Consider the following 27622-nt stretch of genomic DNA (forward strand, 5'->3'; position numbering starts at 1 on the left):
TATGTAATATTGGTATCTGTGTAAAGCAGTTTATCACTGAAGTTCAGGATTGTTATGTGTAATTGTGTTTTCTATTGAATTACTTCCTAATTCTGCTTGAGCACTTCCATTACCACCTACAAATATATTTCCCTCCACTGCTCTAAATGAATATCTCCCCTCATCCTAAATTTTGTCATAAACATTAAATGGGCAGTGAATGAACAATATCAACATCATCTATTATATATGTCCTTTATGTAATGTAATATATACAAATGATTATATATATATATATGTGATCAAAGGATGACCCACTAGAGACCTTGAATTCATGTCTGATCCTGTGATTCAGAGTCATGGGTTTTGTACAAATCTGCATATCCTTTCAACCTCTCTGGTTCCTTATTGGGGAACCTCAATAGAGTCACATTTTAATAGAATTATATGAAGTAAACTTGAACAACAGAGTGGTCATGAATGCTATCTTCAAATATCAGAACAAATGTCTAGAATGTGAAGTAACAGATTATTACAATTTCCTTCAGTTCTGTTCACTTCGATTATTGTATCAGTTAGCTGTTGCTGTATAACAAGTCATACTAAAAGCAAATGGTTTAATATAATGCATTTATTCTCAAATGAAAACATATGATGAGAAGTTATTCTGAGCTCTGATGACATCCACAGGCTTATTGTCAGCTGGCAGTCTTTTATTGTGTTTCTAAGGAGAATCCGTAATGTGTGCAGTTGTAGTGCTCTTCTGTCTTAATCCACTTTCATTCATTCCACTCCTTTTATATCTGAAGATTAGTCTTTAGTTTATGGAAAAATGGGTTTGTCAAATGTTAATTACTTTATTTTAATTCCACTGTTCCTATATTCACATAAGACATTTTTCTTTCTTCCCAGTTAGAAGAGATATCTCTCACCACTTTTAGGCATGACTCAGCTACATGTGCCCTAGATCCTACCCTGAGCCATGCACCAGCAAAAATTTTAAAATCTTAACTGATTCACTGGAGTATAATTACACAAAATAAATTGCACATATTTAAAGCATATTTTTTTTAAATAAAGGAATCATACAAAAATTGAGTATATAGTACATGATTCCTTTTACATATAATTCAAAAAGATGTACAGTAATGTTTAACTGCTTTGTTATGCCATCATAACAAAATGTAATCACCTGAGCCCCAATTTCCTTATTTCTGAAGATAATGTGAGATTTACCCTAAATTCAGATGAATGTTGGAGGAATAAATAAAATGTGTAGAAATACTTTGTTGAGTCAAAATAAAATGTTCAAGTTCAAGAGTATGTCATTGTATATGTGTGTGTGCATTTGTATAATTTTTGTATAAACTCACTCACATACATATATGTACACACACATAGAATTATTTAAATCCCATCTCTTGTGTTGAAAGAAAATCTGAGAGAAAGTTGCATGGGATAGAAATGAAAAGAATGAACATGTGAATTAACATAGAACAGAAAGAATGTAGAAGTTTTGACACAGAGATTTAAAGTATAATGAGTGACCTTAATTTTAATAATGAACTACTTTTCCAATCTTAAATTGCCAAAGACCTCAAAAATAAAACCATATTTACATTTATGCAGTGTGAAAATCTCTGTATCAGGTAAGGGGGCCAAATACCTCGAAATTTATTTTAAGTTTCTTCTTCTACATGACAGGATTTCAACACAAAATTTCTTTACCTAAGGGAAGCTCACTGAATAAATTGAAAGGGTTGAAATCACTTCCTACAAACAATATTTGATTGGATGAATGCCTGTATTACATTTATTTTGTTGCTGTAGCAAATTGCTACACTAGTGGCTTAAAACAAACAAATTTCTGTCTTAAAATTCTAGAATGCCAGAAGGTTGAAATGGGTCTCACTGTGCTAAAATCATGATGTCTGCTAGACTGTGATCCTTCTGGATGCTCCAGGAGAGAATACATTCCCTTTCCTATTTCACTTTCTGGTGACCACCTGCATTCATCAGTTCATGGCCCTTCCTCCATCTTCACATCCAGCTACATCATATTTTCAAATGTCTATCAGATTCCAATTCTTCTTCCTCTCTTTCCACGCTTAGAGGACACTTTGATTACATTGGTCCAACCTGGATAATCCAGGCTAATCTTCTTATATCAAAGTCAACAATTGCTTTAGATTCTGGGAAGATGGTGGCATCGGAGGACTCTGAACACACCTCCGACCATGGACACAACAAATCTACAACTAGCTGTGGAAAAATTTCGTCTGCAAGAGATATGGAAACTGGATAAAAAGGGCCATCATAACAATGGACAACATTGACAGAGTGGAAAAGGAAAAAACATACTTTTGCTGAGGAAGAAAACACATCCTAATTGTGCCACTTTGTGGCCAGGAGCAATCTCAAAGGTACAAGGCTTTCGCTAGAGGAATGGAGGGATCTAAGCAAGGGTTCTGTGCCACAATAGGCATTACATCCTTAAGATTCAGCACAACCAAAGCAAGATCCTATAATACCTGGCTTTGAAAACAAATGAGGAACATCCCCAGAAAAACTATCAAACATCAGAGAAAGAAAAACCTTCTTTTAAAGATCTCACTCACAGAGTCACCCATCCTGGAAATGAACAGAAAAACACAATAAAAGTCTATAGTCTTTTGGTGAAAGTGACTCAATTTCTCAGCTCTGAGTGAATCTCAGAGAGGCTGGAGTCAGCTGTTTCACCACCCCCCATGGACCCAGACACTGGTGACAGCCATTATTGTGACTTAGTTCAGTCATGTTGACACAGACACTGGAAGGTGCTATTGGATTCCTTCCTCTAGCCTGTTAGTGCAAGGTTTTGCCCCACCCACTAGAGCACAGATTCAATCAAGCACAGTCAGCCCACCCTAGGGACAATTCCTGTCCACAAGCAAGCCCACAGCAAATTTGTGGGCCCACATAGGCAGGGTGTGTGTGACTTCTGCAGCAGGACAAGTGAGTCCACCTAGGTGGGGTTTGCATGGATGGTGGGCCTATGTTGACAGGTGTGTGGGCCCATGGGCATTCAGACATGTCAGCCAAAGAAAACTTATGATGCTGGCCATCTCAATAAGCCACACAGGGCATCTTTCCTGCCTTTAAATGCTTGAAAAGGTTGTGTGCTGCCACATCTGGGGCCAGCCCAACCCATCTGCACTCATGAGAGAAACAACAGCAGCTGTGCTCCACAAAGAGCCACAATGGAGGCCTGCAGCAATTGTGAGGCCCTGAGCCTAGCAACCAGCCCAACTGGGAGCCTAACTCTAGAGAAAAAACAGCAGTAGTTCTGTGCTATTAGACCTTGCAGCCAGCCATGTTAGCACTTGCCCCACCCAATAAAACAATCATTGCAGCCATATACGGCTGAGCCTTACAACCAGCCAGCCTGGGGGTAAGCCTAGCCTACTCATGTGCCTGCAGCAAGAACAACCTCTCCACAAAAAAATGGTACATGTAGCCCACACATAGGACACTCCTGGAATATTTGAAACAGGTGATGAGAGGGAAGCTCACTGCTGGGCCCCATAATAAGGCATCTCTTACATAAGGACAAATTTCCAGGATTGGGAGATATAGCTCATTTAAAACATATATATAAGCACAGAGAAGTAGGAAAGCTGAGGGGATAAAGGAAGGTATTCCAAATAAGGGAACATGACAAACCCTCAGAAAAATAACTAAACAAAACAGAGACAATCTACTGCTAAAGAGGAAAAACTAATAATCTTAAGTATGCTCACTGATCTTTGGAGAAGAATAGATGAACACAGTAATAACTTCAACAAAAAAATGGAAATTATAAACAGAACCAATCAGAAATGAAGAATACAGTAATGGAAATGAAAAAATCACTAGAAGGAATCAATAGCAGAATATATGACATAGAAGAATGGATGAGTGATCTGGATGAAAGAGTAGAGGAAATCACCCAAGATGAACATAAAAAGAATTTTAAAAATGAGGACAGTCTAAGGGACCTCTGGGACAAGATCAATTATACTAACATCCTTATTACAGGTGTAGAAAAAGAAGAGAGAGACAATGGGGCAGAGAACATATTTGAAGAAATGATAGATGAAAACCTCCCTAACCAGAGGAAGGAAAGAGACATCCAGGTACAGGAAGCAGAGAGCACCAAACAACATGAACCCAAAGAGGCCCACACTAAGACACCTTAAAATGTTGAGAGTTAAAGATATGGAGAGAATCCTAAAAGCTCCAAATGAAAAGTGACAAATTACATACAAACGAAACCCCTAAGGCTACTAGCTGACTTCCCAGCAGAAATCTTACAGGCTACATGGGAACAGCACAATATATTCAAAGTGCTGAAAGAGAAAAAAAAAAAAACTGCAGCCAAGAATATTCTACCTGGCAAGGTTATCATTAAGAATGGAAGAAGACATAAAGAGTTGTCTGGGCTGGGCCAGCCTGTTGGCATAGCGGTCAAGTTCATGAGCTGCACTTCAGCAGCCCAGGGGTCACAGATTCAGATCCCAGGCTTAGACCTAGCACCACTTGTCAAGCCATGCTGTGGGGTGCCCCACATAAAATAGAGGAAGATTGGCACAGATGTTAGCTCAGCAATGGTCTTCCTCAAGCAAAAAGAGGAGGATTGGCAACAGATATTAGCTCAGGGCCAATCTTCCTCACATGCACACAAAAGAGTTGTCCAGGCAAGGAAAAACTACAGGAGTTTATCACCACTAAAACATCCTTACAAGAAATGTTAAGGGGGCTTATTTAAGTGGAAAAGAAAATATCACAAATAGGAATAAGAAAAATATCAAAGAAAAAATCAATGATAAAGGCACATATACAGTAAAAATAGTGGATCAACCATCCATACATTTAGTATGAAAGTCAAAAGAAAAAAGTACTAAAAATACATATCTAGATAAAAAGAGGTTAAGGAATACACCTAAAAAAGGAAAATTATAGGCAAATATCACTGATGAACATAGATGCAAAAATCCTCAACAAAATACTAACAAGTCAAACATAATATTACATTAAAGAGATCATACAACATGATTATGTGGGATTTAATCCAGGGATGCAGGGATGGTTCACCATCTGCAAATCAGTCAACATGATACACTGAATTAACAAAATGAAGAGTAAAAATAACATTATTATCTCAATAGATGCAGAAAAAGCATTCAACAAGATACAGCATTTATTTACTAAAAACTCTGAATAAACTGTGTATAGAAGGAAATTACCTCAAAATAATAAAGACCATATGTGACAAACCCACAGCCAACAGCATAGTCAATGGTGAAAAGCCAAAAATTATCCCTTTAAGAACAGAAACAGGACAAAGAAGCCTACTTTTGCCATTCTTATTTAATATATTACTGGAGGTCTTATCCAGAGCAATCAGTAGAAGAAAAGGATAAAACTGATCCAAATTGCAAAGGAAGAAGTCAAATTGTCACTATTTGCAGATGAAGTGATTTTATATATAAAAGACCCTAAGGAATCCACCAGAAAACTATTAGCTATAATAAATGAATACGGTAAAGTTGCAGGGTGCAAAATCAAAACACAAAAATTACTTGTATTTCTATAAGTATATAGAAATAACAATGAAATAACAGAACAATAAATCAATAATGCAATCCCACTTACAATAATAAAAAAGAATAAAATGCATAGGAATAAATTTAACCTAAGAGGTGAAAGCCCTGTACATGCAAACTAGAAAACATTGTTGAAAGAACTCAAAGAAGACACAAAGAAATGGAAATATATTCTGTGCTCATAGATTGGAAGAATTAACAGAGTTAAAGTGTCCATACTTCCTAAAGTAATCTACAGATTCAATACAATCCCTATCACAGTCCCAACAACATTTTTCATGGAAATAGAAAAAAGATCCCAAAGTTTCTAAGGAACAACAAAAGACCCCGGATAGCCAATGGAATCCTGGGAAGAAAGAACAAAGCTGGAGGCAACACATGCCTTGATTTCAAAATATAATACAAAGCTACAGTAATCCAAACAGCATCATACTGACACAAAACCTGACACACGGAATAATGGAACAGAATCAAGAGCCCAGGAATAAACCCACACATCTGCGGACAGCTAATTTTTGACAAGGGAGCTGAGAACATGTGATGGAAAAAGGAAAGTCTCTTCAATAAATGGTGTTGGGTAAACTGAATGGACACAAGCCAAAGAATGAAAGTAGACCATCTTACACCTTACACAAAAATTAATGGAAAATGGATTAAAACCTTGAATGTAAGACCTGAAACCATAAAAATCCTAGAAGAAAACATAGGCAGTATGCTCTTTGACATCAGTCTTAACAGTATCTCTTTGAAGATCATACCTCCTCAGGCAAGGGAAACAAAAGAAAATATGAAGAAATGGGACTACATCAAACTAAAAACCTTCTTCACAGCAAAGGAAACAATCAACAAAACATAAAGATGATGTAACAATTGGGAGAAGATATTTGCAAATCACATATCTGATAAGGGGTTAATATCCAAAACATAAAACGAACTTATACAACTCAAGAACCAAAAACAAGCAACCCAATTAAAAAATGGGCTAAGGATATGAACATTTTTCCAGAGAAAATATACATATGGCCAACAGACACATGAAAAGATGTTAAAGAACAGAACTAACATATGATCTAGCTACTCTAATTCTTGATATTTATCCAAAGAACACAAAAACACTAAGTCAAAAAGACATTTGCACCCTTTTGTTCATTGCATCATTGTTCACACTGCCAAGCTGGAAACAACCTAAGTGCCCATCAGTGGAAGAATGGATAAAGAAGATGTGGCAATGGAATACTACTTAGCCACAAAAAAGATGAAACCTTGCCATTAGCAACAACATGGATGGACCTTATGCATATTATGCTAAGTGAAATAAATCAGATGCAGAAAGTCCAATACCATATTATTTCACTCATAAGTGGAATATGTAAACAACAACAACAAACAAACACATAGTTACAGAGATTATATTGGTTGTTACCAGAGAAGAAGTGGGGGAGGGTAGAGGGTGAAAGGGGTAATAGAGCACACATGTACGATGATTGATGGTAATTAGTCTTTGGGTGGTGAACATGACATAGTCTATGGAGAAATCAAAATATAATGATGTACACCTGAAATTTATGATGTTATAAACCAATGTGGCCTCAATTAAAATAAATAAATCATTTTTAAAAGAAAAGATCAGCAATTAGCCACCTTATTTCATCTGCTAGCTTAATTCCCCTTGCTTTGTAAGCTAACTTTTGTAATATTCAAAAGTTCTTGGGATTAGAATGTGGACATGATTTAAGGCCCTCATTCTACCTACTACAAAGTCTTTTTCAGATATATATTATTTGATGTCACTCAAGAGCTCCTATATAAAAAAATGAAACAGAATTTATGACTCCCTATAGCATGAGTGAAAAACTTATCATTCAAAATTACGTACTCAGAAGTTTCTTGGTGGAGAAGACCTAAAACTACCTACACTTGACTTAACACAGGAACACAGCCTTCCTACTCAAACTGATTCACAGACCAGGAACTGCAGCATCAGTACCACCTGGGAACCTGTTAGAAATACAGAGCCCCTGGGTGCACTAGAGACCTGATGAATCAGAATTCCCATTTGAAGTACAAACTTGGTATATGCACAACGATTAGAGAACTGCTGGTGTAGAACAGGTTTCTCACCTTCTTACTGCTGACATTTGGGGTTGGATAATTATTTGTGCAAGGTGCTAACCTGTGTATTACAGGTGTTTAGCAGCATCCATTCAGATATTGCCAGGCATTTGCAGGGGAGAATTATTTCTGGTTGAAAACTACTGCCCCAGTGTTTGAGAACTAGAAGCATCCTGACAAAATTCCAATCAAGACTCCATCCCTCACTTGGTTTATACCTTTAAGCAGAACATAGAATCCTTCTGATCTGTCTTGTGCATTATAGGATGCACAATTCCACGATGCGGAATTAGTTCATAAAAGTATTACCTCATACATTTAACTTTTGGAAAAATTAAATCAGACCATACTTTAAATGTACAAAACTAGAATATGTGTCTCATAATTAATAAACATTTTTATAATGAGGGACTAAATGGCATCTCTGTATTTGTGATGTAAGTATGGGATTCCTAATTATGTTGTCAAAATTATGTAACCAAAGAGTTTAGTGTTTAAGTTTTTATATTAAAAAACAAAATTATCCCCCTTCGTAAAGAGGAGAATAGTAGTTTTCTAGATATATTAGGGTTTTGTCCTCACCACAATTCTATGCTTTGAAGATCCAAAGGTCTATCAGGACAAATTCCTCAATATTAGACTTTTGAGGAAATTTGAACTCAGGGTTGTGATAAGGCACTGAGAGGTTTAGACCCCTGGAAGACAGAGAGTTCATGGAGAAGGAGTAATAAATCTGAGTTCACTTGACTGAAAGCCTATTCTCCTAGGATCAGCTAATCAGCAGGAATAATTGCCATTCTGTCCAGACCAGTGTCCCCAAGGGAAATCATGTACATAGAGGTTAGAGTAACAGGAGGGAAATGTGCCCAATAAGAAGACACAGGGAACTGTAAATATCTCTTCTTTTACAGTCCCCCAGTGTGTGCAAGCTTGGACTGGACAGGATATGGTTGTTTCTTTTTCACCCTAAATCTTCCTGGGAAACCAGTGCTTGACCCCTTGCTGCTGTCATATCTGAAGATAGAGCCTCAGTCTCTATGATCAACTATCCAGGGAGAAATTTGGACTTCCAAGAGGAGAACTTCCTCTCAGAGATCCCATCCAGGTGAGTGGGAAAGCCTGGTAGATGCTGCTGGAGGTCAAAGAGACTGAAGCCAATATCATCTACCTCAGGTCACCTGAAAGCCAACGCGACCTAGTCCTGGGTCCAGAGATCTTTGTGGTTGTTTGCTTGCTTGATTAATAAATTAATGTATTTACTTATGATGCTGAAAAGAGAGGGGGGCGTCTAACTTAGCAAGGAAAATGTCATTTTTTACACTTAAATGATAGTAGAACATAAGTGCGTGAGTCTTGTTAACTGGAGTAAAGAAGCAGGGTATTTGATATGGACGGATGTACAGTGAAGTGAGGGCATGATCCATACCAAGGAATGCTCCCCAATACAACCTTGCAGCATCAGTGGGACATACATTTCACAGTATACTCTCTTGCTCTGGGGTTTCACATTAGAAATGCTGTTTAATAGGTTAAAAGGGGTATGCTAATGAGCAATTATTTCATTGCCTGTGAAGGCATATATTAGCGATTTACTTGCTCTATTGTAAATTGTCTGTGTGAGGCCTTTGCTTTTGTATAGTGAGGTCATAGTGTTTTTATTCCTCATTTGGATTGCATCCTGTCAAACAAAGAATTGTTCTTTCTGTCACCAACTGGCTGGTGCCATTTAGTTATTTAATGTATGTATAGATGTATTTGTGGGGAATGTATTGAAGTTTATAAATTGTGTGTGATCAAATCTAGCAGTCAGTTATTTCATGTTCTCTCCATTGCCTGTTTATTTTTTATTTTTACACTGAAATAATAGAGATGTGATTTCAATGTTCTTCGTTTATGAATCTTTGCTTTAAATAAAAATGATAGTAAAAGTTTTGCGTCCATAGGGATAATAAATCATTCTTTTATAGGAGTCAATTATATTTTATTATTTTTGCATGCATAATTTTGAACATTTTATAGGGGCATAATTAATATATAATGTTATATTAGTTTCAGGTATACAACAAAATGACTAGATATTTGTATATATTGCAAAATGATCAGAACAAGTCTAGTAAACTCCCATCAACCTGTATAGTCACAAAATTGTTTTGTCTGGTGAAAGAACTTTGAAGATCTACTTGTCTAGCAGCTTTCAAGCACACAACACTGTGTTAACTCTGGGGACCGTGATGTGCTTTACATCCCCAGAACTTAATTATTTTACTGTTTGAAGTTAAGCGAGTGGCTGAAATGGATGAAGGGGTTAAAAGGTACAAACTTCCAGTAATAAATTACTCTTTATACATATTTCTGCCTTGTTTTCACATCTCTGGTATTTCACATTTTGCTTTTGGGCTGTTGGGATTGTATCTATTTCTAAAACTCACATCAACTTAGGCATTTGGAAGGCATTTATCATTAGGAAGAGTATTTTTTACCTTATGACTAGTGATAACCAATATCTTCCATAAAAAGATTTTAATCCATATATCTTTATATAAGATGAAATTATAACTTAGCTACTGCTTCTCCCTACACACATATGAAAAACCCTTGTTATATTATTTTATTTCCAACTCTTCGACAATTTAATCTTGAATTAGTGACTTATCTTGATGTTATTATTATATTTTATGTATCATATATTTATATGATAGGTGCAGATTTTCATTCAATTTTGTTACATACAGTTGTTTTGGTACAACTATACTTAACCTCAATTCATTTTCACTGACTTTTTTCCATGTTATTATTTTCAATTAAAATTCCTGATTCCGTATCATATACTTTTATACAAATGCATGAATAAAATCCCATGCACAACATAAATTCTGTCTATATTTAGTGCAGTCTTTTTTTTTTTTAACTTCCTCTCCTCTTATTGTTCTTACTAATACCGCATGGACTTGCCTCCAATCAACTAGTATAATGACAACTCCTTAAGTGGCTGCAGAATATTTCATAGTGTGACTGTGTTACTCTTGCATGTGTTTCATATTCTTTATCATTACATTGTTATATCTATGCTACAAAATTATTTTGGAATTAAGTTCCAAGTGTGGTTATAACCAAAAGTGATTTTGTCCCCAAGGGGATATTGGGAAATATTTGGAGAAATACTTGGCTGTCACACAGAAAAGAGGTAGATGGAGGCCAATGATGCTCTAACATCCTATAATGCATAAGATAGATCACATCACAGAGAATGATCTGGCTCAGAATGTCAATGAGATACCCTGAGTTAAAGAATACCTGTTTTTTTAAATAATTATAAGTATCATCAGATTGTTTCCCCAATGTTGCAACACTTTACAATTCTGCCATAAAAGTTGGAGTACTCCATTCATACCTGTTTAAAAGTTCTAACCTCAATCATTGTAATAGCTCTTTAGGTGTTTTCCCAGGCTGATGGGTGTGAAAGAATTTATTGGTTGTTTCCTAAACTGTCACTGAGTTTGCCTAAAGAGTCATATAGTTGATTACCAGTGTGATTGGCCTATTAATTTTATATGCCTATACATTATATGCATGTTACTGTACCATGTTCAGCCTTTCAAGTGACATTTGACAATTATTGTCAACCAACAATTTGAAAAACGTTTATGCCATAAAAATATTTTAACGTTTATTAATATGTCTGTCTTCATACATCTGAGTTTCTTACTGTTATGAAGACGACAAAGCTTCTTTATTAAGATGACCTGTAGACTTAAATATGTAGTTTTCTAGATGTTCACTGAAAAGTGTTGGATACTCTTATACTGAGTATGGATATCCCTTGATTTCTTTGTAATATGACTGAGGGAGGGGAACACATTCATTTTCTTCCACTTAGATATCCATTTTTCCCAGCTTTTACTGAACAATCCAGTCTTTCCAAATAAATTGAAATACAAACTTGTCATACAGTAAATGTACTTATATCCTGAAGCCTAATTCCTGATTTCACCAATAATAAGTGAGCAACTGCAACCTGTCATAATTTCTAGAAACATTGTATACTATATTCTTTTATGTCTATGCCTTAGCCAATTTAATTATTAACCTATGCTGATATCATTAAATTACTGTCACTTAATATCTTGTTTTGGTTAGTTTTTGATCCTACACTCAATTTTCTTTAATACAGTTGCTTTGAAACCATATTGACCACTCTGTTTTCCTTCTACCTGCCATTCTTTTTTTTATAACTTCACATTTACTTACATTTGTTTCTATATAAGTGTGCATATATTTACATACAATGTGAAAATGTAAACATAAACAAACCAGGTGAGTTCCTTCTCATTTGGTATTTGCAATATAATATCAAAGACAGAGTGCAATGAAATAAATGTGTGTTTGACATAATATTCTCAGGCATAAATCATATGAACAAAGTTATTCAGTATAAAAGGTTGGAATTGTCATAGCAATTCAAGATTATATAGAGCATCGTCTGAGGAGGTCTTTGCGTGTTGGATAATGACCATAACCAGGACTAGAGTGTGCCTATTGGATTTATCAAAGACGAGCTCAATACCCAAAAGTACAAGAAAAACAAAGAAAAGTTGCCACATAAAAGAACTGACACAGGGCTTGTCTTATCTTCTATTCAAACATAGAAAAACCAAGTGGTCAAATAATTATAGAATAGGCGCAGAAAAAGTAACTCTTCTACTCCTTGATATTAAAAATATCCCACTTTTGTTTTATTTTTGTGTATATCCTTTTGTGAAGTATTGGTTTATTTTCTTTGGTTAGTTTCCAGGTATTCAATCTGTAAGGCATTTCACACCATAGATTTATCGCTACTTTTGCCTTTAGAACAAATTTACTTTTGCTCTTTCATTATTTTTGCTCAGCAAAAACAGTTGCAACTGGGATTGGAAAGGTGCCAGAACCAAGGATGCTTTTTCTCCCTCACAGTCTCTCAGGGACCACCTGAGCTTATCAGATCTTTTTTGTTCCTCATGCCTATTTCATTTCTTTCTCTACCTCTATGTTTATTGAACAGATTGATTCTGTTTCTTTCAACACAGGGCAGAAACTGGAAATTCCATTATGGAGCTCCAAGTTTATTGTCCATGGGAGGCTTATGATATGACTATCTGGATACCATTTCTAAATTCTTTAGGGGATAGATACTGGATCAGGATGGCTTGAGTTATATCCACTCAGAGCCTAAACAGTGAGGGCGGGGGGAAGTACACAGAAGTAGCACAGATGAGGAGGCCTAGGTGTGCTGTTTTGTGTGTCTGCATGTGTGTATGAGCCTTGTGAACTGAGAGCAATCCTCACAGCAGGAGTACCTGGACTCATATACCCCTAGGTGACTCTTGCAATATAGGGGCCATAATTAAATCAAGATAAGGTACTAATGAGGGGATGCTTTAAAATTCTTGGGATGCTTTTACAACCATATTAATAAAGTGCAAGATTTGCGTGTGTCAACAAGGGGCTCCCTGTGTCTAGAAGGGAGGCCACCTTGTTCCTCATCATTCTCTGCACCATCTCATTACTCCCTGCCTTGCTCATTCCCTTCCACACGCTGGCTCATTTTGAGCATTGATTCTCTAAAAACACCACCTTCCTCAGGACATTTGCACTGACTGTTCCTTCTGCCAGGCACACACTTCCCCAGACAATGTTGTATCTCCCACTCACTCTTCTTTCAGGGGTCTGTTTAAACATCACCTTGTTTACAGGTCTTGGCTGAAGTCCAATATAAAATAACATCCCCTGTCCACTCTCCTCTTTATATATGCTTTCCTCTCCATCATCACCTCTGCACCGTCACATTGTTATATTCTTATTTTTATTTTATTTCATTAGATTGTAGGCACTTTTGTTTTTCAGCATTCTATTGTCTGGAAAGTGATTGGAACATGGTCTATATTCTATATATATTCATCAAGTGCATGAAAGATACTTAATAAAACAGTAGTATACATTATGCTTGAGGAACAAGTAGACAGTGAAAAGGAATTACTAAAGAGAAATAGCACTATGGATGCCTAACGGAGACCAGACCATGTAGAAAATATTGAAATTAATTTATTGATTCTAAAATACAAATGTAGCATTTTTCCTAGGTTACTGTTTGCTTGTGTGAAAATTAGTCATTTATCTAATTATTTTTATTTCCTGCTAGTCACTCCCAACAGATGGAACTGGGGAATGCAACACGTTTTTCAGAATTTCTTCTTCTCGGTCTTTCAGAGGAACCAGAATTACAGCCCCTCGTATCTGGGCTTTTTCTTACCATGTACCTAATCACTGTGATTGGAAACCTGCTCATCATACTGGCTGCCATCTCAGACTCCCACCTCCACACACCCATGTACTTCTTCCTCTGCAACCTGTCATTTGCTGACATCTGTTTCACCTCCACCACAATCCCAAAGATGCTAATGAATATACAGACAAAGAGCAATGTCATAACCTATGAAGGCTGCCTCTATCAGATTTTTTTTACATATTCTTTGCAGGATTAGATGACTTTCTCCTGACCGTGATAGCCTATGATTGGTTTGTGGCCATCTGTCACCCCCTGCACTACATGATCATCATGAACCCTCGGCTCTGTGGACAGTTGGTTCTGGTTACTTGGACCATAAGTATCCTGAATTCCTTGTTACGAACCTTATTGGTGTTGTGACTGTCCTTCTGCACAGACTTGGAAATCCCCAACTTTTTCTGTGAACTCAAGGAGATGATCCAACTTGCCTGTTCTGACACCCTACTTAATGACATGGTGCTGTATTTTGCAACTGTCCTTCTTGGTAGTGGTCCTTTTGCTGGTATCCTTTACTCATACTCTAAGATTGTTTCCTGCATACGTGGAATCTCATCAGTTCAGGGGAAGTATAAAGCATTTTCCACCTGTGTGTCTCACCTCTCAGCTGTCTTTTTATTTTATTCTACAAGCCTAGGAGTGCACTTTAGCTCTGCTGCTACCCACAGCTCACAGTCAAGTGTAGCAGCCTCAGTGATGTTCCCTGTGGTCACACCCATGCTGAACCCCTTCATCTACAGTTTCAGGAACAAAGACATAAAAAGGGCTCTGAAAAAATTATTTGAGAAGAGTACTATAAAAGTGACATTTGCCCTAGGTCTGAAGAAGTGCTCATGATTGCAGAGATCTAATCCTCAGAGTCAGAAACTTCAATTCTTTCATCAGATTGTGAGAGAAGAATTTACTCTTTCTATGTATTTCCTGAGGTTTGTTTAATCTTCTCTATTGAAATTAAGTAACTCACTTTATTAAGCTTTCTGATCTCTCTGATGTCTACTGTTGTCCTTTTGTTGTTTTCCTACTTTCTGAAATTTATTCCCAACCTTGAATTAGAAATATGTGAAAATTCCCATTTACCTAATGGGACAGCATGGATTTTTAACTATAATTTTTTCTCAAAGGACATATATTATACCAAATTTTTGTCCATTTGTTTTACTAAAAGAATAATCATGAGTTGTACTGCTGCTATGGTAAAAACCACACTTGGCAACTAAGGCCATTTATAAAAGTTTACAGTAGAAGGAAATCTGAAACCATGGTCTTTCACTTATATGTGCATTGATCCTTTGTATATGGCTACCTTAACTGCTCTTTCCGAAAATGTGGATGATAACAAATAGGGTGTTTTATAGTTGGTCATTGAGTTTTATTCTCCTCATTAGGAATCTGTTCTCTTATTAAGCTCAGTGTCCAAAATGCCAACCATAGTACCTATGGAACACTGATCATCAAATACACATCTCCAAGAGGAATTTTCATTGAAAGATAAATTTTAATGAACAGGTTAACCTATACAACCCTCGAGTCAGAGATGACTTTAAATATAATGGAGCAAAATTAGTTTTCATACAATGTATTGCTATGCAAAAATATTTCTTTTTCATGCTGAACATCTACTTATTGGTACATGAAGAATTGGTGTCCATACATAAGGTTGTTTATATATATGACTGAAGAATTGACTGGCTTTAAAAAATATTGTTTATTGAATTAACTTCCTGTTTCTTCTAGACAAGATCCAGTGCTGCTGATGACTCCTTTAGTTGTTCTAAATAAAATATCCCTCCACTGATAAATTTTATCATAACTACTAAAGGGGTGATGAATGATCATTATCAATATCATCCATTATATATTTCCATTATGCTCAAGAATATATGCACCTTTATGATCAAAGAATGACACAAGACAGAGCTTGAATTCCTGTCCAGTCATGTGAATTAGAGTCTACAGTTTCCCTGCACAAACATGCATGTCTTTTCAACCCCTCCTTGTTACCTGGAGAGATGCCCAGTGAGACACTTTTTAAAACCGTTGTCTGAAATGAACTGAAATATCTATGAATATTGTCTTCAAATATAAGAATGAATTCAAAGAATAAGCAGCATCAGATTATTATAATTGTCCTCACTTCTGTTAGCTTTGATTATTGTATCAGTTAGTTATTGCTGCATGATAAGCCATCTTTGAAGCAAATGAATAGATTGGATGGTGAGAAATTGTTTGGTGCTCTGTTGGTCTCCTCATGGGGTGATGGTGAACTGTGAATCTCTACATTGTTTCTGTGACTCATCCATGATGTTGTGTGTGGCCATGGTGCTCTTCTGTCTTGGACAAATATATAATCTGTTAACTCTATTTCTATGTGTATTTTTATCTTCTATTTTACAGAAAAAAAGGAGCATCAACTGTGAATTGCTGTAATTTACTTCTACTGTTTCTCTATCTGTAAATGGCATTTTTCTTTCTTTTCAGGTAGAAGCGATATCTCCTACCATTGCTCAGTGTGAATCAGCTGCCAGTGCTCCAGATCCCTCTTTGATTCATGCTTGATAATCCAGGATTATTTTTTCTTACAACTAATTTACTCGAGTTAATTCCATACTAGAAACTGTACATATTTAAAATGTACAATTTAATTAATTAAAGAAGGCATAAAATTATACAATATAAAATATACTGTATCTTTCAATTTGTGTATAATTCAAGAAAGTACTCAGTAAGCTTTAGTGGCTTTATTTTTGGTATTTGTTAAAAATTCAATCTCCCTGAGAATCACTTTCCTTGTTTCTGAGGGTAATGTGGGATGGTAAACATAACTTCGGGTGAATGTCACAAAATATAAATGAAATATGTCACTATGATTGTTCAGTCTAAAAGAGATGCTCAAAATTAAAGTTGGGTGTATATTCATGTGTCTTTGTATTTGTATACATTCTTATTTCAGACAAATATACTCACACACATATTTACACATTATTTAATAATTAAATTTAATAATTTAACAATACTTAATAAAACACTTATAATCATATTTTATGTGTGAATAAAATGAGAAAAACTTGGAGGAAATGGAAAAGAAAAGAATGAATGTTTGAATTAATATGAAATTAAAAGAATTTAGACACAAACATTCAAAGAAAATGTAATACATAAATTTAAGTGATAAATTACTTTTCCTACCTTAGTGTCTCAAAAGTGTCAAAGTCTGAAGCACATTTACAATTGTGCATGAGAAATTCTCTACCAGCTAAAGAGGATGAATATCTTCAAAATGACTTTAAATTTCTTCTTCTACATCACGTGGTATTACACAAAATACCCTTACCCAGTGGAAGATAAATGATTGAATTGAGAAACTTAATTTCAGTTTCCTAAACAAAATTTAATTCCATAAATGCATTTACTTCTTATTGCTAAAGTAAAATTACCACACTAGTAATTTAAAACAAACATAATTTTACTCTTACAATTCTGGAGGTCAGGAGCCTGAAGTGGGCTAGAATCAAGATTTTTTCAGGTTTGGGTTCCTTCTGGATGTTATGGGGAAAATCTATTTATTTCCTTATTCCAAATTCAGATTACAGTGCAAAAATGTAAATCTATCTCATAATTAATAAATATTTCATAATTATGGACTAAATGACAGCTCTTACCTTGTATTATAAGCATGAAATTGCTAATTTGTTTTGACAAGTGTATTGAGAAAAAGTATGTAGTGCCCAAGGTTTATATCAAAGGAGTTAAATTCTTCCCCTTAATGAAGAAGAGTATAGCCTTATTCTGTAGATATCAGGGGCTGTGTCTCTGCTACAAGTCAATATTTCAAAGATTCAATGTTTCTAATCCAGACAGGATATGTAGTCTTAAATTTGGAGAAAAATTTTTTATTGAGTTCATAATAGTTTACAACATTGTGAAATTTCAGTTTTACATATTTCTTGTCTGTCACCACACAAGTGCTCCCCTCACCCCCTGTGGCTACCACCCACCCCCTACCCCTGGTAACCATAGAACTGTTTTCTTCATCCATGCGTTTGTTTATATTCCACATATAAGTGAAATCATAAGGTGTTTGTCTTTCTCCATCTGGTTTATTTCACTTAGTGTAATAGCCTCCAGATCCATCCATGTTGTTACAAATGGGATGATTTTGTCTTTTTTAATGGCTGATACAGATGGCTAACATACACATGAAAAGATGCCCAACATCACTAATTATTAGGGAAATGCAAATCAAAACTACAATGAGATAGCACCTTACACCAGTCAGAATGGCTATAGTTACCAAGACAAAAACAACAAATGTTGTAGCAGATGTGGAGAAAAGGGAACACTCATACACTGCTGGTAGGGGTGCAAACTGGTGCATGTCCAAACTAGTGTCCACAGGGAGTAACATGAGGGAAATGTGCCTAATGAGCAGACACAGGGAGCCGTAAATATCTCCTCTGTTGTAGTACCTCAGCATGTGCAAATTTGGGCTGGACAAGGCATTGTTGCTATTTTTGGAGTCTTATGTTTGGCTAGGAGACTAATGCTAAGCACCTTCCTGTGCCTTCTGTGAGCGGAGAGTTTCAGTCCCCATCATTAAGCATCAGGAGGAAGTTGACTTCCACAGGGAGATCTTCCTCTCAGAATTCACAGCCAAGTGAGTGTGAGAGCCAAGTAGATGTTGCTGGAAAGTGTCAGAGAGAATCAAAGTTGAGTGCATATATCTGAGGTCACCTGAGAGTCACCAGCCTAGGCCAGAGCCAAGAGATTGCTATGGTTGTTTGCTTGACTGATGAACTAATTTATGAATTTATTTATCATGCTACAAAGAGAAGTGAACTTTGAACTCAGCAATGGATGGGTGATTGTTGACAGTTAAGGGAATGGAAGCCCAATTAGAGGAGGGAATGGGAGGCATAAAATGCTTCCAGTAAAATTAGAACATATCCAAGGAGTTTTGCAGTTAAAGGGAGTAGGAAAATATGATATTAAGTGTGAACACATGTCCAGGGAGGTGAGGGCATTTCCTTTTATTTCTCAAGTGGGGCATACTCAAAGGTGTTTTCATATTGATGAAAAAGGTCCAGACCAATGTATTGCTTGCAAATATAACTTTGCAACAATTTATGAGAAATTTATTTCAAAGTATCTTCTTTAATTCTGGGTATTCACATTAAAATTTTATTTAATGAGTAAAAAAGGATGTGCTAAATAGCTTTACTTTACAATTGTTTTATTACCTATGAAGTTGAATATATTTGTGGGTTAGTTATTTGTTTTCTCCATTGCAAATTGTCTGTACAAGTACTTTACAACTGTATAATGGAGTCAGAGTGTTTTTATTCCTGTTTTTGATTGCATTCTTTCAATCAAGGAATTGAAGTTTTTTTTCCACCAATTTTGCTGTTTCTCATTGAGTTCTTTTATGCATGTGTAGATGTGTATGTGGAGAATTCTGAGTGCTTCTTAATACTACGGGGTCAGATCCATCTCTAGTCATATTGAGTTCTCTCCATTGCTTTTCTATTTTTTATTTTTCTTCCTGAAAGAATTTAGCTCTTATATTCTTCACTTGCAAATCCTTGCTAAAAACAAAATTGAAAGTGACTGTTCTTCTGTATACTTAGCACTAATAAATCACTCTTTATACAGATTACCAAATTGTTTTCACATCTCTGTTATTTCTTATTGGTTCTTTTACCTTTTGTGATTAGATCTATTTCAAAAAGTTGCATCGTCTTCAATATTCATCTAGAAGGCATTCTTATTTACACATGACTAAAGATCGCTCACCTTTACCTTCCATATTTGAAGCATATTTGAATCTATGTATCTTTATATAGGATAAAATTAAAACTTATATACTGCCTCCTCCCAATTTTAAATACCCTTCTATTGTATTCTTTATTTCCAAGTATTTTGAAATTTTATCTGGAATTAATGACCTATTTTGATATCACTAAGTTAATATTATTTTGTGTCATTATAAAGTTTAGATTGTCATTCCATTTTGTTTTATATAATTGTTTTGAAAACATTATATTTAACCTAATTTTATTCTTCCTGACAACCTTTATTCCATGTTTTACTTTCTTTTAAAACTTGTCTTCCTATGTTATGCACACACACATGTTCAGACACTTGTATACAAATGTATGAATAGTATTTTGTGCTCACTATAAATATTGTTTATGTTTTAGTGTAGTTTTCTTTTTGTCTATGTCCACTCTTCTTTCAATCCTATAACACAGCATAGACTTACCTCCAATCATCTAGTACAATGCTGACTTATTATTTCGATGTCTGCGTAACATTTCATGGTGTGGTTATGCTATCCACACTTTGAAAGCCTTACATATTCTTTCTCAAATATTGCTATTTTAAGATATATATAGAAATATTTTGAGATTATCTTAAAAATCTGGTTCTACACCAGAGGCAATATTGTTATTCCTGGGAACGTTGAGCAATGTCCAAAGACAAATTTGCCTGTCACAAGGGGAGTTGTCAGTAGAGGCCAAGGACACTCTAAACGTCCTACAATGCACAAGACAGATCCCACCACAAAAAAAAAACGATCTGGTCCAGAATGTCAACTGTTATTTAAAAAGTTTTAACTTTTATATAGTTCAGCATGTATATCTTCTTACTTCTGATTTTTTTGTCTTAATTATGATGGATTTGCCAGCTTAAATCTTTATATGTAGTTTTTTCTTTCACACAGTCACCTAGAATGTACTCTTTCCCTTTACACTGAGGGCTTAAATCCCTCTGAATTTTGAAAGATATGTGACATATGAACCTGATTAATTTTCTTCCAGATGGATAGCCATTTATGCCAGGTTTCATGAAATAATCAACCTTTACCCTCTAAACTGAAATACACCTTGGCATATATTAAATGTCTATATGTACTGAGACCTAATTTCTGATTAATTCAACCAATAGTAACAGAGCATCTGCTACATGCCAGAGAGTTATAGGTACATTTGATGTTATATTCTCTGATGTCAAGGTGTTTGCTAAATTAATTATCGATCCATGTTAATATTGCTCAATTACTGTAATTTTAGTTAGTTTTTGATGCTCCATTCAATTCTGCATAATACATTTGCATGAAACCACTCTATTTAACTGGTTTCATTATCTCTGCCACACCTTTTTTTGGGTGAGGAAGATTGTCCCTGAGCTACCTCTATGCCAATCTTCCTCTATTTGATGTGGGATGTCACCACAGTGTGGCTTGATGAGTGGTACTAGGTCCATGCCCTGGATCCGAACCTGTGAACCCTAGGCCTTTGAAGCAGAGCACGCAAACTTAACCACTATGCCACTGGGCCAGCCCCCTCTCTGCCAATACTTTTATTTATGTCTCCTCATTTTCCTAAATTTCTCACTATATAAGTGTACATATATTCACATACTATTTTTTAAAAAAAACTACAGTGAACAATAAAAGTGATGGCCCTGCCCCTTTGGAACTTACGTTATAAAGGTGAAGTCACAGTACAGTAACATAAATGTGTATATGACATATGTACTCAGGCATAAAACTTATGAAGAAAGTTAATCAGAGTAATAGGATGAACTGCCTTGGCATGTGCAGAATTTTAGAGAGTATGGTCTGAAGAGGACCTAGCATGCTATACAAAGACCAGAATCAGGATTAGCCTGTGTCCATTGCATTTGTCAAAAAATGACCAAAACCCGAAGCCTAGGAAAAACAAGAAAAGATACCAAATAAGAAAAGTAAAAGCGAACTTCCTCACATCCTATAAGATCATATAAGTTCCCATTGGTCAAATAAATATGTAATAGTCACAGAAAAACAACTCTTCTGCTTCATATATAGCAAACCCAATTTCTGTTGTACTTTGTGTATTTCTTTTGGTGAAGTGTTGGTTTATTCCATAGCAATTTTTTTTCTTGGAGAGTTCATAATAATGTCACTACTTTTGTCCTCTGGTAAAATTTATTTTTGCTCTCTTAGCATTTTTGCTGAGCATCAGGGAGATATAATGAGTTGGAATATTGCAAGAACCAAGGATGCTTTTTCTTCCTCACGGTCTCTCAGGACCACCTGAACTATTAGATCTTTTTTCCCACTTACATTCATTTCGTCTCCCTCTCTTATCTCTCTCTCTTCTTCTGTTTATTGAACAGATTATTTACTTTTTTAAAAATATTGAGCAGAAAATGAGACTACCAATCTGTTCTCAATTGTATTTGTCCATGGGAAGATTACTAATAATAATTTCAGGTACCATTTCTACATTCTTAGTAAAATGATAATTGACCTGGCCATCTTGAGTTATATCAACTCCTAGCCTACTCCCTGAGACTGAAGGTGATAAAGTCATGGTGATAACACAGTCCAGGAAGAAATGGTCTGGTATGTGCATGTGTTTGTGTGTGCGTGTGTGTGTGTGTTTGTACCTTGTGGCATGAGGACAGTCCTCAGAGCAGGAGTACATGGTCTTATATATTCCAAGGTGAGTCTTATAATGGAGAGGGCAGAATTCAATCAACATATGATATTAAGGAGATCTATTTCAATTTAAAGGGTGTCTTTGCAACCAGATTTATAAAGTTTAAGGGGCACATAGTTTGGATGAGAAAATTCCTTTGTCTTGAAGTTTAATGAGCGGGGAGGCCACCTGCTCCTTTGAAATCATCTGACACCATCTCTGATCACTCTCTCTCTTGCATATTCCCCTTCTCACATTGTCTTCCTTTTTTAGACTTGAACAGCTGAAAGTGGTATAATCTTTATTACCTTTTCAATGACTGTTCACTCTGCCAAGCAAACACTACCCTACATATATTCCTGGTTCCTGCCCTCTCTTACATGAGGTTTCTGTTCAATGTCATCTTCTTTACTGGTCTTCTCTGAACACCAATTTAAAAATAACACGTCTTATCCACTCTTTCCTGTATACCTCCTTTTGTTTTCTTCATAGCACGTCACCATCAGACATATTATATAACATTTTTATTTGCTTATGTTATTTCATTGTCATTGGATTGTAGCAGCTTTTGTTTTTCAGTACTCTATACTCATCATTGCCTAGACAGTGTCTGGGGCATGGTCAACACTCAATATATATTCATCAAATGCATGAAAGATATCTTCACTAAAACAGTAGAATGCATAACTTCTTTGGGAAAATACTGAAAATGGAACAAAAATGCATAATCAGAAACGAACAGGGAATCTCTTAAAGATGACAGATCCATACACAAAATAGTGAAATTAATTTCTTGACTGCAACATATAAATTGTAGCTTTCCAATTATGTGAGTAATGTCATTTATGTGAAAAGTAGTGCTATCTTCTTCTCTTTCCTGGTAGTCAATCCAACCACATGAAACAAGACAATAATACATGGATTTCAGGGTTTCTTCTTCTGTGATTTTCAGCAGAATCAGACCTGCAGCTTCTCATATTTGGGTTTTTTTCTGTTCATGTATCTGATCACTTTGTTTGGAAATCTGCTCATCATCTTGGCCATCTGCTCTGACACTGACCTCCACACACCCATGTACTTCTTACTCTCAATCTTTCCCTTGTGGATATCTGTTTTACCTCCACTACCATCCCAAAGATGTGAAACATTAGATGCAGAACAAAGTTATAACTTATGCAGATGGTGTCACCTAGATTTTTTCCATAATTTTTCATGGCCAGACATCTATCTCTTGGTTGTGATGGACATGTGCCACCCCTTGAACTACATGGTCAACATAAACTGTTAGCTTAGTGGACTCTTGCGTCTGATGTCCTGGATCATGAGTGTCTCAATTCCTTGTCAGAAACCTTAACGGTAGTGCAATCGTTCTTCTGTACATATATGGAAATACTCCACTTCTTTTGTGAACTTAACCAGATGGTCCAACTTGCCTATTCTGACACTTTTCTTTACAACGTGGTGATGTATTTTATATCCATGCTGTTAGGTAGTGGTCCCTGCATTGGTATATTTTATTCTTACTGTAAGATAGTTTCCTGCATATGTGGAATCTCATCTGCTGAAAGAAAGTATAAAGCATGTTGCACTTGTGAATCTCCTTTCACTTATCTCCTTATTTTTTAGCATGAGCCTAATAGTGTCCCTTAGCTCAGCTGCTACCCACAGTTTACACTTGAGTGCAGCAACTTCAGCGATGTACTCCATGTTCACATCCATGCTGAATCCTTTCATCTATAGTCTGGGGAACAAAGTCATAAAGAGGGCTCTGAAAATATTCTTTGGAATGGCAAGTAAAAAAGGGCCAATTTTCATAAGGCTGAAGAAGTGCCTATGATTGCAGGGCTCAATGCCTTAGAGATGGTAGTTATGATTCTTTCATCAGATTATGGAAGTAGAACTTGGACCTTTTATTTATTTCTTGGAATGTTCATTTTGTCAACTTCTCTGTACAATTTAGTTATTCACTTTATTAACCTTTCCTCTCTTTTTGATATCCAACAGCTATTTCCTTCATTTTCTCCATTTTTCCTAATTTATTTTTATAATTTATTCCTAAACTTTGACATGAAAAAAATCAGAAATTCCAATTTATCTATAGAAAAGTTTGATCATTGTTTCTGTTAGCAATTGCTGCATAACTAGCAAACCTATAATAAAATGGCTTAATATAATGTATTTATTATCACATATGATGGTATGGTGGGGAGTTGTTCTGATGTCTGTGGGCTCCTCATAAGTATATTATCAGCTAGGAGTCTCTACATTGTGTTTCTAAGACTAACGCATGAATCTCTGCATGGCTGTAATTGTCTTCTGTCTTAAACCAAATTATGGTCATTTTATTAATTAATATACACAGGTTTATCTAATTTATAGAAAGAAATAAATTATAAAATGAAAATTGCCTTAATTTAATTTCACTGCACCTATAACCATATATAACACCTTGCTTTCTTTCTAATTAGAAGACATATCACCCACTCTTGCTCAGTGTGACTCTGTGACCTGTGTTCTAGATTCTATGCTGAGTCATGCATCTCCAGATTTTTCCTTTCCACCAAGTTATTTCAGAATAACAACATAAAATAAACTGTGTATATTTAAAATGTGGAGGCAATAGAGCAAAGAGAGGCATTTTCCTAGGGTTATATCAACAAGATGACAGTATGGGAATTTCTAGCACCTGTCCCCTACCAAAAATATCAAATTGAATAGGTATCTATTCACCTAAATACCTTCACAGGATCTAAGGATTCCAGATAAGGAGTTACATTACTTTGGTAGAGTAAAACAATAAAAAATACACATTTAAGAGAGTAGGAAGGAAAATTTCACATTACACATGTCACCCTCACCCCAAGACCGAACAGTCCTCTGCAGAGAGAGACACTCTCTAAGTGGGGAAAGTGAAGTGAGCACCCAACTTCACCTCAATGCCGATACCAGTACCAGGCTAGCTCCTGTGAGCCTAGAATCCAAGCAGGTCGTGCACACTTAAGCTCTCAGCCTGCTCCAGCATCAGGTCAGAAATCATGGCCTCAGGCTACAGGCAGGATCCCACAAACATAGGCTCCTGGAGCACCCAAACAACAGGCTGGACTCTGATACTCAACTTACAAGACTTGGCCCAGCAATATGTGTCACCATCCTCCAGGACAACACTCATAAACTAAAGAACCCAGCCCTCCCCAGGACTAGATAACCTCCATGGACTGAAATGTCAAGTCCATTCCAGGGTTCTTTGGCATCTGTTTGCCACTCTGGACCCAGGATCCAGGCCTGACCACACAGAAGAAGGTCTCATGCCCATTTTTGCAGTCTCAAGAGTTAATACTCTCCCAGTGCTTCCAGGCTCCAGCTGCCACCCCTTATGCTGTCAGATGCCAGACTGGACTCCAGGGACCCCAGCACCAAGCCTGCCACCTGCTGATCCAGGCATGAAGCCTGTACACTAAATGACTACAGAAGCACCTCATCTGCACATAGCACCAGATAGCCCACCCAGAAACTCTGACAGGCTGACTACTGAAGGTCTTTGCCTGCCAAAAGTAGTCTACAAAGACTAGAAGAGGTAATTTCTTCCTCAAATGCACAGACATCAATGCAAGGCCACAGGATCATGAGTATTCAACAGACTATGAAACAATCAAAGGAAACTAAAAAAGCTCAAATGACTAACCCAAAAGAGATACAGATATATAAATAACCTACAATTACACTTTAAAGAATTGGAAGTAGATGACAATTAAGCCCAAATTTATCAGAAATAAGGAAATAACAAAGATAAGAACAGAAATAAATATAATAAAGAGCAGAAAAACAAACAAAAAAGCAACAACACTAAGAGCTGTCTTTTTGAAAAGATGAACAAAGTTGACAAACCTTTAGCTAGACTAACAAATAAAAAATAGAGATGACTGAAATACATAAAATCAGAAATAAAAGAGGAGACATTACAGCTGATATGAAAAATATACAAAGGATCAAAAAGGCTACTATGAACAATTATACAAAAACAAATTGGACAGCCTAGAAGAAATAAATAAATTTCAAGAAAAGTACAACCTACCAAGACTGTGTCATAAAGATGTAGAAAATCTGAACCAAAAAATAAAGATTGAGGAGGACAAATGAGTAAAACAAAATCTCAAGAAAGAAAACCCAAGGACCAAATGATTTCACTGGTGAATTCTACTAGACTTTTAAAGAAGAATTAATGTCAATGCTTCCCAAACTCTGCCAAATAATTTAAGAGAAGGGAACACTCCAAAATTCAATTTATAAGGCCAGCGTTGCCCTGATACCAAAGCCAGATAAGGATGCTACAAGTAAAGAAAAGTAGGGCTGGCCCAGTGGCACAGCGGTTAAGTGCACACTTTCTGCTTCAGCTGCCAGGGGTTTGCCAGTTCGGATTCTGGGTGCAAACATGTCACTGCTTGGAAAGCCATGCTATGGCAGGCATCCCACATATAGGGTAGAGGAACATGGGCGTGGATGTTAGCTCAGGGCCAGTCTTCCTCAGCAAAAAGAGGAGGATCAGCAGCAGTTAGCTCAGGGCTAATCTTCCTCAAAAAAGAGAGAAAAGAAATGAAAAGAAACCTACATGACCCTAGCCCCAATTACCATAGATGCAAAAATTATCAATAAAATACTACTAAGCCAAAATTAACAGCACAATGAAAGTATCACATATCATGATTAGTGGTATTTATTTCTAGAATGGAAGGATTTTTCCCTATAAGCAAAAAGAAAAAGAGAGAGAGACACATCATGTTGAAAAAATTAAAGGTAAAAAACCATTTCAATCGATGCAGAAAATGATTTTAAGAAATCCAAAATCCTATATCCCTACATGATACAAATGCTGAAAGAATTTGGTATAGAAGGGTGATACCTCAAGATAATAAAGACCATATATGACAATTCACAGATAACATCATACTCAACAGTGAAAGGTTTGAAGCTTTCTCTCTATGATCAGGAACAAGATAAAGCTGCCACTCTCACCACTCTTGTTCAACATAGTTCTAGAAGTCCTATTCAGAGAAATTGGACAAGAAAAGAAAGAAAAGGCATCCAAAATGGAAAGAGGTAGAATGGTCTCTGTTTCAAGGTAATGT

General features: G+C 36.0%; 1 pseudogene; it reads left to right on the forward strand.

The window, feature by feature from the left end:
- Window positions 1-13903: 13903 nt before the first annotated feature.
- LOC106830748 (olfactory receptor 7A17-like) lies at window positions 13904-14871 on the forward strand (annotated as a pseudogene).
- Window positions 14872-27622: the final 12751 nt, after the last annotated feature.

The sequence above is a fragment of the Equus asinus genome, chromosome 10, assembly GCF_041296235.1.
Source record: "Equus asinus isolate D_3611 breed Donkey chromosome 10, EquAss-T2T_v2, whole genome shotgun sequence".
Classification (NCBI taxonomy): Eukaryota; Metazoa; Chordata; class Mammalia; order Perissodactyla; family Equidae; genus Equus; species Equus asinus.